The sequence below is a fragment of the Canis lupus genome, chromosome X (assembly GCF_048164855.1).
Source record: "Canis lupus baileyi chromosome X, mCanLup2.hap1, whole genome shotgun sequence".
Taxonomy (NCBI): domain Eukaryota; kingdom Metazoa; phylum Chordata; class Mammalia; order Carnivora; family Canidae; genus Canis; species Canis lupus.
Genome location: NC_132876.1, coordinates 39,390,585 through 39,405,147, shown reverse-complemented (window position 1 = coordinate 39,405,147; position 14,563 = coordinate 39,390,585).

Genomic DNA, 14,563 nt, shown 5'->3' with positions numbered 1-14,563 from the left:
TATCATACTCTAAAAATCAAATGTGCTAAAAATGCTCACAGAAAATGAAGAGTCTAACAGCCACGTGGAAAGGGAGAATATCAACTGTGACTGCAGTATCACAACACCATTTTAACAAATAAGAATGTATACATCTATGTATTCTCCCAGGGGAAAGAAAAGACCATTTATTCCATGGATGCCATATCACTTGCAAACGTTTTACTCCTTTTTGAAATTGCTTCTGAGCCAGTTTATGAGTCATAGAAGGAAAATTAAAAAGAAAATTTATAGTCATACCTCATATACAACTGATGGGAAATTTTTAATTAGTATGCAGCTAGCTACATACTACAGGCTACAGACATGGGAACTGATTCAATGAAAATGATTAAAGTGCACAATTAATTCTGAGTGAATTAGCAAACACCTAGTCTGGGTCAATGATAAATCGTGTTACAAGAAGTTGGCATAGAACCTGGCTGAATAATGTGCTTTAGCGAAACTTCATGGTATGATGGTGGGTGGAAAGGGCAACCATGCTATAAAAACCCTGCAGGTTGACCTTTTGTGAGTTGAAAAATTCTGCAAGTGACCACAAAGCAAGTAGACTAGGAATTATATCTCTATTTTGCTGAGCTTTCCCCCAATAGCATCACACCAGAGATGAGAGAACAATGAATGGAGTGTTGTACTTAGCCCTAGATTGTGATCTTAATGTTCTCGTTGTGATGAATTTGCCTTACCACCCACAGAGTTCAAAGCATTTTTGAGCTATAAATGAGTTATCACTCTGGATCTCCTTTGGCCACCATGAAAATGATTTGGAACTACAAAGAGGAGATGGTTTCACAACACTGTAAATGTACTATATGTCACTGAATTGTACACTTTCAAATGGTTAATTCTATGTGAACTTCATCTGGATTGAAAAAAAGGGACGGTTACCAATTCCTGAACATTTATGCTTCAGGCACTTTGCTTGAGCTTATCATACAGCATCTCACTCTTCAAACAACCCTGTGAGATGAACATTGTCATTTCCATTTTCAGAATGAGGACACTTAGGTAGAGTGTTTTACCCAATGTAGTTTAGTCGAAGAGTAGGGGTTCAAACTAAGTCTACCTGATTCCAATTTCCAGGTTTGAACACTAATAAAAGTCCATAAAGGGGGATGGCCAGCCACTTAGATGCAAATCCTTGAAGCAATTTAGCTCAATATGAAAAGAGGAATATACCTGTTGCAACTTTCTTCACCCACTATTGTGAAGAAAGAGAACTAGTTGTGAGGACTCCCCAGAAGAATTTTGTTACTGGAACTGGACTATAAAATAGAAACCTATTCACAAGGAGTAAGGTAAGAGCCCATCTAGTAGACTAGACTGTTAGATCAGAAAAGGACTTGGTAGGAAGATGAGCTTTATGCTTAGTGACTGAGCTATGAGTAGCATTTGTGTTTGCCATTTAAGGTTCAATTAATTCAATGTTGTTGGTATATTTAGAAGGTTGTACAACCATCACCACAACCTAATTTCAGAATATGTTTCTTTTCCCAAAAACCTGTACCCTCCAAAAAAAATAAAAATAAAAAATAAAACCTGTACCCATTAGCAGTCATTCCCCATTTCCCTCGACTCCTCACCCCAACCTCATGCAACCACTACTCTACTTTTTGTCTCTATAGATTTGCCAGTTCTGGACATTTCATATAGAATAATACAATATGCAGTCTTCTGTGACTGGCATCATGTTGTCAAGGTCCACCCAAGGTATAGTATGGCTTAGTGCTTCATTCCTCTTTATTGCCAAATAATATTTCATTTCCCTTTCCCTTTTGCCTGCTAATAGAGCCCTGATTTTGATCATGTATGGGACAGGCTTGTACCTCAAGATAGGTCACATCACAGATGGTCAATCTTAATGAATCCATCTAGGATTTTTCAAAACCAGGCTGTGACCCATTGAGTCATAAAACCAGTTTAGTAAGTCTCAGTCAACATGTTTCTTATTTTGTAAAAAAACACATAATATAAAATTAGCCATTTTAGACATTTTTAGGTAAATAGCACTTTCATGTTAACAATATGTAACAGATCTCTAGAACTTTTTCATCTTGCAAAACTGAAACTCTGTACCTATTAAACAATAACTCTCCATTTTACCCCTTTCCCCACACCTGCAACCACCATTCTACCTTCTATTTCCATTAACTTGACTACTTTAGATACCTTATGTCAGTAAAATGATGTAGTATTTGTCTTTTTAAAAGGTTTAGGGGGAGCGGCGGGAGGGAGGTGCAGGCCCCGGGCGGAGGGGAGGGGGAGGAGGGAGGGGAGAGGGAGCAAAAAAAAAAAAGGTTTAATTTATTTATTTTAGAGAGAGAGCATGGGGGAAGGGGCAGAGAGAAAGGGAATCTCAAGGAGAATGCACTGAGCACAGAACCTGATGCAGGGCTTGATCTCAAGACCCCGAGATCATGATGTGAGATGAAATCAAGAGTCAGTCACCAAACTGACTGAGCCATGCAGGCACCCCATATTTGTCTTTTTGTAACTGGTTTCTTTCATTTTGCATAATGCCTTCAAGGTTCTTCAATGTTGTAGCATATGAGAGGATTCTCTTCATTTTAAGGTTGAGCAATATTTCATTATGTATATACCATATTTCATTTTTTCATTCATCCTTAATGGTCATTTAGGCTTCTTCTATTTCTTGGCTGTTGTGAGTAATGCAATGGTCATGAGTGCAAAGATATCTCTTTGAGATCCAATTTTCAGTTCTTTGGGATGTATATCCAGAAGTCAATCTTCTATTTTTAAATTTTTTGAAGAAACTTCACACTCTTTTCCACAGTGGCTGCACCATTTTACATTCCCATCAATAGTGTGGAAAGGTCCTAATTTTTCTGCATCCTTACAACACTTGTTATTTTCTATTTTTTTAATTGATTTATTTTTTATAGTGGCCACCCTAATGGGTAGAAAGGGATAGCTCATCATGTTTTTGGTTTGTATTTCCCTGATGATTACTGAAGTTGTGCATCTTCCCAATATATTTGTTGGCTAATGTATATATCTTCTTTGGAGCAATGTCTATTCAAATCTTTTGCCCATTTTCAAAGTCAGTGTGTTTGCTTTGTTGTGGTTATTGAGTTGTAGTGAATAAATAAAAATCTTTTAAAAAAATTTTTTAAAGACATTTTTGCTAAATTCAATGCCATAAAGCTTTTCCACTATGTTTTCTTATGGAAGTTTTATAGTTTCAGGTCTTACATTTAGGTCTTTAATCTATTTTGAATTAATTTTTGAATATGGCATAAGGTAAGGGTCTAACTTCATTCATTTACATGTGGATATCAACTTTGCCCAGGACCACTTATTGAAGAGACTATTTTCCCATTGTGTATCCTTGGTGTTCTTATAAAAGTTCACTTAGCTATATATGTGAAGGTTTATTTCTGGGCACTCTATTCTGTTCCATCAGTCAGTATGTCTGTCTTTATGCCAGTCCCATAGTGTTTTGATTACCGTGGCTTTGTCATATGTTTTGAAATCAGAAAGTATAAGGCCTCCAGTTCTGCTCTGTTCTTTCTTTTCTTTTATTTATTTATTTGAGAGAAAGAAAGAGTAAGCACAAGCAGGGGAGAGGAGCAGAGGGAAAGGGAGAAGCAGAATCTCTACTGAGCAAAGAGCCCCACACAGGGCTCTATCCTAGGAACCCAAGATCATGACCCAAGCTGATGGCAGATGCCTAACAGGCTGAGCCACCCAGGCACCCCCAGTTTTGTTCTTTCTCAAGATTATTTGGGCTAGTCAGGGTCCTTTAAGATTACATATGAATTTTAGGCAGACTTTTTGTATTTCTGCAAAAAAAATGACATTGGGATTGATAAGGTTGACACTGAATCTGTAAATCACTTTGGGTAGTATTGACATTTTAACAATATAAAGTCTTCTAATCCATAAATACAGATGTCTTTCCATTTATTTGTGTCTTCATTAATTTCTTTCAGCAACGTTTTGCAGCTTTCAGTATACAAGTGTTTTGTCTCCTTGGATAAGTTTACTCCTAAGTCTTTTATTCTTTTTTAAGTTTTTTAAAAAGGATTTTATTTATTTATTCATGAGAGACACACACAGAGAGAAAGAGAGAGGCAGAGGGAGAAGCAGGCTCCATGCAGGGAGCCCGATGTGGGACTGGATTCCCCATCTCCAGGATCACGCCCTGGGCTGAAGGCGGTGCTAAACCGCTGAGCCACCCAGGCTGCCCTTTTAATCTTTCTAATGGTATTGTAAATAGGATTGTTTTCTTAATTTCCTATTCAGACTGTTCATTGTTAGTACATAGAAATGTAACTGATTTTTCTGTGTTGATTTTGTGTCTTGCAGCTTTACTGAATTTGTTCATTAGTTGTAACAGTTTGTGTGTGTCTGTGTAGTCTTTAGGATTTCTACATAAAAGATCATATAATCTGTGAACAGAAATCTTTTTAACTTCTTCCTTTCCAGTTTGGATGGCTTCTTTTTCTTTTTCTTGCCTAATTGCTCTAGTTAGGATTTTCAATACTTTAATAGAAGTGGCAAGAGTGGGCATCCTTCCCTTGTTCCTTATTTTTAAAAAAGAAAAGCATTCAGTTCTTTACCTTTGAGTAAGATATTAGCCTTAAAGTTTTCTTAGGGCCTTTTTTTGTGATAAAGTAGTTTCCTTCTGTTCCTGGTTTGGTGAACTTTTATCATGAAAATGTGCTGACTTTTGTCAAATGCTTTCTCTGCATCATTTGAGATTAACATGTGATTTTTATCTTTTGTTCTGTTAATGTAGTATATTACATTGATTGCTTTTCATGTATTGGACCACCTTTGTATCACAGGAATAAATCCCACTTGATCATGAGCTATGATCCTTTTAATGTGCTTTTGAATTTGTTTAGCCAGTATTTTGTTGAAGATTTTTGCATCAATATTCATCAGGGATATTGATCTATAGTTTTCTTTTATTTATTTTTTTTAATTTTTATTTATTTATGATAGTCACACAGAGAGAGAGAGAGAGGCAGAGACACAGGCAGAGGGAGAAGCAGGCTCCAGGCACGGGAGCCCGACGTGGGATTCGATCCCGGGTCTCCAGGATCGTGCCCTGGGCCAAAGGCAGGTGCCAAACCGCTGTGCCACCCAGGGATCCCCTATAGTTTTCTTTTAGTATCTTTGCCTGCCTTTGGCATCAGGTTAAAGCTGGCCTCAAAAGTTAAGTTTGTCATTATATGGTCTCATTCATTTGGGGAATATAAAAAATAGTGAAAGGGAATAAAGGAGAAAGGAGAAAAAATGAGTGGGAAATATCAGAAAGAGAGACAGAACATGAGAGACTCCTAACTCTGGGAAACTAACTAGGGGTGGTAGAAAGGGAGGTGGGCGGGGGGGGGTGACTGGGTGACAGGCACTGAGGGAGGCACTTGATGGGATGAGCACTGGGTGTTATTCTATATGTTGGCAAATTGAACACCAATAAAAAATAAATTTATTAAAAAAATTAAGTTTGTAACTGTTCCCTCTTCTTCAGCTTTTTTGGAAGGGTTACTATCAGCATTTTTAAATTAAAGAAATAGAATATCATAAATAACATCAAAGCACATTATGTGCCTTAAGGGTAAGAGTTATTTTGTAAAGCTTTATGTGTGTGTGCATGCATGTGCATGTTCGTGCATGTGTGTGTTATGTGATAATGTGTAAATTATTTTCTTACTGTGGGTTCTGGTTTTAAAAGTTTAAAATTCAGTGGTATAAGCCAGTCATGATAAAGTCATTTCCCTTGCCAGAGCTAGGCATAGTTTAGTGAAGCAGTCCTGGACAATGAGATATAGAAAAGTTATCTATTTTATATTTATGCTTATAAAAGGACATCGTGAACAGAGCATTCTTTTGCTCTCTTCCAGCCTGTAGGTATTTTTGGTGAATAGAAGATATCTGAGGCTGCTGCATGCATCTTGTGACTATGTGGGAAGTAACCAATTTACTAAGGATAGCAGATTGGAAAAACATGATGAACCTGAGTCCTAATAACATTATGGAGTCAAGCAATCACTCCTGAAACTGCCCCACCTTCCAGATTTCCTGTTATGTAATATGAAATAAATTTGTTTCTTTACTATTTAGCCACTTTTAATTAGATCTTCTGTAACATCTGTTTCATTTTATGATAAGTGCATCAAAGATGAAGATATTTTATTCTTCTTTACATTCCCTACATCACCTGTGCATATTTGGTGGTCAAGACATTTTTGACAATCTGATAATCTTATTATGATCCACAAGAGCAGAGTGCCAGAGTAGGATGTCTCTAGAATTTCACCACATCTGTTGCAGTGTTTCCAATAAAAAGCCATACTGTCGTGCTTATTTTTAGTAAAAGTCAGTCTCTAGTACAAATATTAGCTTTTGTCTATGCAGAAAGCTAAAACTGCATCAAAACAATTAATTGAGGATGTACCAAGTGCTAAGCATCATTGAATGCAAATATAAAATACCTATGACATTCTTTATCCTCAAAGTAATCTTAATCTCTTTGGCAAAACCAATGGGCTCAACTTTTAACTACTGTATACCTGGTGTCTAGAACAGCTCCTGGCACTAGTAGGTGCTCGATAATTGTTTGTTCAATCAATTAAACGAATATAATAAAGCTACTTAATACATGATTCAAGTAATCGTAGAGGTAAAGTCACAAAATGGTGCATGATAATTGTCAAATGAATAGTACAGTTAAGTGTATGCTCTTCCCATTCTTTCCTCTTTTCATCTTTGGATTTATATTTTTCTCTAAGTTACATTATGAGTTTTTCAATATGCACATTGATTTATTTGCTATTATGTGCTTAGCAGATTAAAAACAGGCAAGATTGGGATCCCTGGGTGGCGCAGCGGTTTGGTGCCTGCCTTTGGCCCAGGGCGTGATCCTGGAGACCCGGGATCGAATCCCACGTGGGGCTCCCGGTGCATGGAGCCTGCTCCTCCCTCTGCCTGTGTCTCTGCCTCTCACTCTCTCTCTCTGTGTGACTATCATAAATAAATAAAAATTAAAAAAATAAAAAATAAAAAAAAATAAAAACAGGCAAGATTTTTTAAAGATTTATTTATTTGAGAGAGAGAGAGAGCACGTGCACGTGTGGGTGAATGGAGGAGGGGCAGAGGGAAGGAATCTTAGTCTCACAACCCATTAGATCATGACTGAGCCAAAACCAAGAGTCAGACGCTCAAACTACTGAGCCACCCAAGTGCCCCCAGCAAGGTTTATAAGTTGAAAGTTATATAAATCATTAAGATAACCTTTCATTTTATAAAGAAAGAAATTAAGTCCTAGAGGGATTTAATGATTTTTTTCAGGGGACATGCTGATCTATTAATAGTTGAAATGGCTAAGATTTTAAGGGTATCCCCTTCATTTAACATTTTTTACATTACCAAAAAAGAATAGTTATAATTAATGGCAAAATTCTATAATTCTATAGGTAGTGCCAGATAATAAACCATGGCTATAAAACATTTAGACAATTATAGATCAATAGAACACATACAAAGTTCAATCTTGTTCATTTTAAGAGGCAATACATACTGAGTCCCTGCAGTCAGTGCCCAGACCCCAGTCTGCTCTTTGTCTGTCTAGGGTTTCTTTCTTTCTTTCTTTCTTTCTTTCTTTCTTTCTTTCTTTCTTTCTTTCTTTCTTTCTTTCTTTCTTTCTTCCTTCCTTCCTTCCTTCCTTCCTTCCTTTTTTTTTGTTTTAAGATTTTATTTATTTATTTAAGGTTTCTTTTTCTCCCTGAGGATTCTGTAATCTGGCTGTCTTTCTTTGCCCTAAACTACATCTGAACTACATTTAATCAGTCTGATTTTTTTTCTAGATTTTAGACCATTATTTTATCACGTGGTCCTCTTGCTTTATCATGGATTTCTTCTGATTCAATTGTTCTCTTAGAAGTGTGATTAAGAGCATGCAGTCTGAAAATCCTAAAACTTAACTTCATATGGTGATGGATAATAACATTTTTGTAATCATTTTACAATGTACACAAATATTGAATGGTTATGTTGCACACCTGAAACTAATATAATATTATATGTCAGTTATACTTCAATAAAACATTTTTCTAAGTACACTCTATGCTCAGTGCAGAGCCCAACATGGGGCTTGAACTCGTGTTCCTGAGATGAGGACCTGAGCTGAGATCAAGAGTCTGGTGTTTAACCAACTGAGCCGCTCAGGTGCCCCGCTCCCCAATTTTTTGTTAAAGAACATGTACTTTGTTCTTTTTAAAATCTTATTTATTTATTTATAAGAGACACAGAGAGAGAGAGAGGCAGAGACACAGGCAGAAGGAGAAGCAGGCTTCCCGCAGGGAACCCAATGTGGAACTCGATCCCCAGACCTGGGATCAATCACGTCCTGAGCCAAAGGCAGACGCTCAACCACTGAGCCACCTAGGTGTCCAAGAGGACAAAGAAGGGGTTCCCTCTCTTCTAGAGGAAAGGGAGGGGTTGGCAAAGACTGTTATAAAACAAATAGTCCATTGGAGTAAACTGGGAGTTTGAAGTATAATAGCTTTTCATTGGTTGAGTTGTGACAGTCTTTCATTGGCTAGGCTGTTGCCAGGGTAAAGGAAAACTTTCTTCGTCCTCCTGGGGTAGTAAGGTAGTAGCTAAAGTAGTAATGACCTGCAAGGTATGTCTCATCCTATTTGAGTCTGCAATTGACCATCAGTGGTAGGATATGAGGGTTACCCCTGATGGCTTCCCAGCCCCATTCTAAATGAGGTTTCCTTTTATTAATGTTCACAGGTAAAATGGTATTTGTTCTATATAAATATTTACTGCTATTATATTCAGTACTACAGTAGAGCCTTAAGAACAGGGTTAGGGTGAGTGAGGGCTGCTGCTTCCCCACCCCAGTTGAAACTCTACATGTAACTTTTAGCTCCTCAAACCTTGACTACTGATAGACTACTATTGACTAGAAGTCTTACCGATAATGTCAATAGTTGATTAACACATATTTTAGATGTTATATGTATCATACACTATATTCTTACAATTTAAATAAGAGAAAAGAAAATGTTATCGAGAAAATTATAAGGAAGAGAAAATACATTACAGTACTACAAAAAAAAATCTGTATAGAACAATGTGATGCTCAAGGAGCAGTGTGACTACCAAGCAGCCCAGGGACCTGTGGTGCCCTGCTCCTGCCAAGGCACTGAGGCCCCACTCCCTGCCTTTTGGGCCAGGCTGAGGGTGAAAGCCAGGTCACCTTAAGGCAACCCTCAGCAAACAAGTGAGGTAGTCTGTTGACAGAGGCCTAGGAGGCAGGCTGAATGAGCAGCCACTGCCACCACCTATACCATCTCTAGCAACCCTGACGCCTTTGGTGGCCAAACTGGATCTGAATGATGGGGGTGGGAATCTGAGAAGTGTTCCAGAAATGGCAGAGGCTCACTATTAAGGGTACCACCAAACTGCTGCTGGGCATCTTGGAATACCAGGCCCTGGTGAACCACATAGGAAGCTGCTACTATGGAGCAGTTCACTTTGCCATTTGGGCCTCAGAAGACGTGCGCATCTTCACAACTGCAGCATCTGCAAGAAGCAGAATAAAGACTTCATGGTCCTGGCTTCCCTCTTCAAGCTCCTGAAGGAAGCTGAGAGTACAACCACATACGCATACAACAAGAACAAAGCACAGCACAGTTTCTGTAAGAGATGTGGCATTCAGAGCTTCTACACTCCCCAGTCAAACCCTGGAGGCTTTGGAATCATTCCACACTGCCTAGAGTGTGGGCATGGAGAAATTCAATAGCAGAGATTGGGGAAAACCATGAAAGAGCACAAGACCATCAAGACTATATCTAAAGAGTAAGCTCCTCCTTCTCTCTTTCTGAAAAGGGGGAATGACTGGGGTTAGCAGCTTTGTTATCCCCATTCCTCCTCAGCAGTGCTTATGAAAGTGGCTGGCCCAGGCTGCTGGTTCCATTGGGCAGCAGCCATCTTGATCTCTGTAGTTTGCTCTCTGTTGCTTTATACACCTGCTGTTTCAGGTGTACAACATACTGGTTCAACATCTCTACGTGTCATGCTATGCTCACCACAAGCATTGCTACCGTCTGTCACCATCCAGTGCTATTACAATATCATTGACTATATTCCCAGTGATGCTGTGCTTTTTTTTCACGCGACTAATTTATTCTATTACTGGAAGCCTGTATCTCCCACTCCTTTACCCATTTTGCCCATTCCTCCACACCTCCCTGGCACCTGTCAGTTTGTTCTCTGTATTAATAGGTCTCATTCTGCTTCTGGTTTGTGTATTCATTTGCTTTGTTTTTTAGACTTCCCATGTGAGTGAAATAATACAGTATTTGTCTTTCTCAGTCTGACTTATTTTACATAGCAAAATACCCTCTAGGTCCATCCACATTGTCACAAATGGCAAAATCTCATTCTTGTTTATGGCTGAGTAATATTCCATTGCATATATGCATACCACATCTTCTTTACCCACTTATCTGTTGATGTACATTTGGGTTTTTTCCATATCTTAACTATTGTAAATCATGCTGCAATACACATAAGGGTACTTTTATCTTTTCAAGTTAGTGTTTTCATTTTCTTTGGGTAGATACTCAGTAGTGGAACTGTTGAATCATATGGTATTTCTATTTTTAATCTTTTGGAGAAAAACCCATACATTTTTCACAGTGGCTGTACCAACTTCCATTCCCACCAACAGTGCACAAGGATTCCTTTTCCTCTACATGCTCACCAACACTTGTTATTTCTTGTTCTTTTGACTCTAGCCACTCTTACAGGTGTAAGGTGATATCCCATAGTGGCCTTGATCTGCATTTCCCTGATGATTAGTGATTTTGAGCATCTTTTCTGTATCTGTTGGCCATCTGTATGCCTTCTCTGGAAAAATGTTTATTCAGGTCCTCTGCTCATTTTTTAATCGGATTATTTTTGTGTGTGTACATTGAGCTGTATTAGTTCTTTATGTATTTTGGATATTAACCCCTTAGTAGATATGTCATTTGCAAACTTTTATCCTCATTCATTGGGTTGCCTTTTCATTTTGTTGATGGTTACCTTCACTGTGCAAAAGCTTTTTATTTTCACTTAGTCCCAATAGTTTGTTTTTTGCTTTTATTTTCCTTGCCTGAAGAGACATATCTAGGAAAATATAGCTACAACTTATGTCAAGGAAATTACTGTCTACATTCTTTTCTAATAGTTTTATGATTTTAGGTCTCACATTTAGGTCTTTAATCCATTTTCAGTTTATTTTTGCTCATGGTGTTAGAAGGTGGTCCAGTTCATTCTTTTGCATGTAGCTGTCCAGTTTTCCCAGCACCATTTATCAAAGAGACTGTCTTTTCCCCATTGTACATTCTTGCCTTTTTTGTCATAAATTAACTGACCATATAAAGCATAGGTTTATTTCTGGCCTCTCTATTCTGTTGCTTGACTTATCAGTACTATGATGACATTATAGTCCCAGTGTTTATATTTTGGGACAAAGTAAGAGTCGTCCATAAACCTTATGTGTTAAGGATTCAAAGTGTAATTGGGGAAATATTCAAGGAATTGTTTCATGCTATATTGGCCCAAGTTTTCTGACCATTAAGGGAAAATCTTTCAGTGAATGAGTACAAAAAGGACATAAAAGGGACGCCTGGGTTGCTCAGCGGTTGAGCACCTGCCCCTGGCTCAGGGCATGATTCGCGGTCTCAGGATCGAGTCCCACATCAGACTCCCTGCCTGGAGCCTGCTTCTCCCTCTGCCTACATCTCTGCCTTTCTCTCTCTGTGTCTTTCATGAATAAATAAATAAAATATTTTTAAAAAGGACATAAATGACTAAATTATATTCATAAATTCCTAAGTATGTGATCATATCAACTAGCTTATAGTCTTATATTTTCTGGATTTTAAGTATGGGTAATTTATTTATATAACCTCAAATATATAGGAAAATGTAATTCAAAATCTGAGACCACTTATCCCCACCTTTCCAAAGTACCATATTTCAGGGCTCCCCAAAACAAGCTGTTCATAAATATTCCCTGCTTAAGAAATTAGAAAGCCACCCTTTGGAAGCTACTGAATACTGAAGGGCTGTGTGATGCGTTGCTTCAGCAAAATAATCACTTCTAGCACAGTGCAATAATTGGTAGGACAATCAATCATGAACTTTGTAACCTGGATAACCAGCCAGAAGTAGAATCATGACTAAAATGCTAAACCTGATATTGATAATGTTAGAATCAAAAAGAAAAGAAGTCAGAGGTAAGCATCCATGTTAAGTCCTACTAATTTGATATTCATTTGTTGGATAAAACATATTTTCTAGAATTATCCATTTGTGATCACAATTCTTTTCTTTGCTAGTAAGAAACCTATCCACGGAATAGCTTCCCTTCACCTCAGAGGAAAAGCTGTAACCCTTCCACACCTAGAAAGCTTACTTAAAATTACTGATTGGGAACATAGATTGGTATATGTCAAAATAACTTCATAACTGAGGGGTAGGGTGAAGATTACATTGACATCATATATGCGTGTTCTGATAAAAACCCTAATTTTAAGCATTCAGGATTAGGAATATTTTGCTTGATTTAACTGCATTAATGCCACCAGTAAACACATGAGATGTTCCAGCTAAAAATTCATTAATACTTATGGTTCTATGTTTAAAGGTCCGTAATTTATTGATTCTTCTATATGTTCAGCTATTCCAAGGAAGGGAGAAAATCACTTTGCCTTGTAATCAATAGATCATTTTATTTATTTATTTATTTTTTAAAGATTTTATTTATTTATTCATGACAGAGAGAGAGGCAGAGACACAAGCAGAGGGAGAAACAGGCTCCATACAAGGATCCTGATGTGGGACTCGATCCTAGGACTCCAGGATCACACCCTGAGCCAAAGGCAGACGCTCAACCGCTGAGCCACCCAGGCGCCCCGCAATAGATCATTTTAAAGTAAGAGTATTATTACTGCAGATGCCAATAAGGATGGTGAAGATAATAATACTTGTTTTCTCTTTGCTCAATTAGGTTTTTAAGAACAGCTTTACTGGGGCACCTAGACAACTCAGTAGATTAGGTGTCTGACTCTTGGTTTTGGCTCCAGTCATGATTGTGGGGTTTTGAGATTGAGCCCCTCATCATGTTTCGTGCTCGGAAGGGAGTCTGCTTGAGGCTCTCTCTCTATGTCTCTCTGCTCCTCCCTGCTGTGCTTTCCCTTTCTCTCTCTCTCTTTAAAAATAAATAAATAAATCTTTAAAAAAAAGAATAGCTTTACTGAAGAAAAGTAACATAAAACAAACTATGTCTCTTTAAAGTAAAAAATTTGTTAAGAGTTGACATATGTATACATGTGAACCCATCCCCATAATCAGGATGGTGAAGATATCCAAAAATCCCAAGTTTTCTCTTGTCCCTTGGTAATCTTTTTCTCTTAATCTTCTCTACTCTCCCCTTCCTCAAGCAGCCACTGATCTGCTTTCTGTCAATATAGACTAGTTTGAATTTTCTTAAAATCCGTATAAATGGAATCATGAGAACATGCTCTTTTGGGGCTGGCTTCTTTCACTCAACAAAAGTATTTTGAGGTTCATCCATATTACTGTATCAACAGTTTATTTCTTTTTATTAATGAGTAGTATTCCATGGTATGGATGGGCATACACCATTTGTTTATCCAGTCACCTGTTGATGGATAGCTGGATTGTTTCCACTTTTTTGGCTACTACATATAGAGTTGCTATAAACATTCATGTACACATTTTTTTTTTTTTCATGTACACATTTTTATATGGATATTTTTATATGGACATATGCTTTTTTTTCTTGAGTATATATCTAGAGATGGAAATAGGTGGATCTAACTGGAGCTGTGCATTTAAATTTTTAAGAACCTGTACAACTCATGGTTGTATCATTTTACATTCCCACCAGCATGAGAATCCCAGTTCCGTCACATCCTTATCAATACATACCATTTTAATAGATGCATAAGTGGTATTTCATTGTGGTTTCAATCTGCAATACCTTTAATGACTAATGATGTTAATCATCTTTTCATGTGATTATTTGTGATCCATGTATCTTCTTTGGTGAAATGTCTTCTTAAATCTTTGGCTTTTATTTTTATTGGCTTATTTGTTTATTGTTAAGTTTTAAGTGTTCTTTATGTATCCTGGATACAAGCCTTTTATGAAAAATATCCTTTGCAAATATTTTCTCCCAGTTTCTAGCTTGTCATTTCAGTCTCTTAATAGCATCTTTTGAAGAGCAAAAATTATTTTCCATGAAGTCTTTGATTATTTTTTAATGAGTTGAGTTTATGATGTTGTATCTAAGAAACTGTTCTCTAACCAAAGGTCACAGAGATTTTTCTCCTATGTTTTCTTCTAAAAGCTTTATATTTTTTGGGTTTACATTTAGGTCTATGATCCATTTTGAGTTAAATTTGTCTATGATATGAGGTTTAGATTGAAAGATTTTTTTTTTGCATATGGATAGCCACTTCTTTCA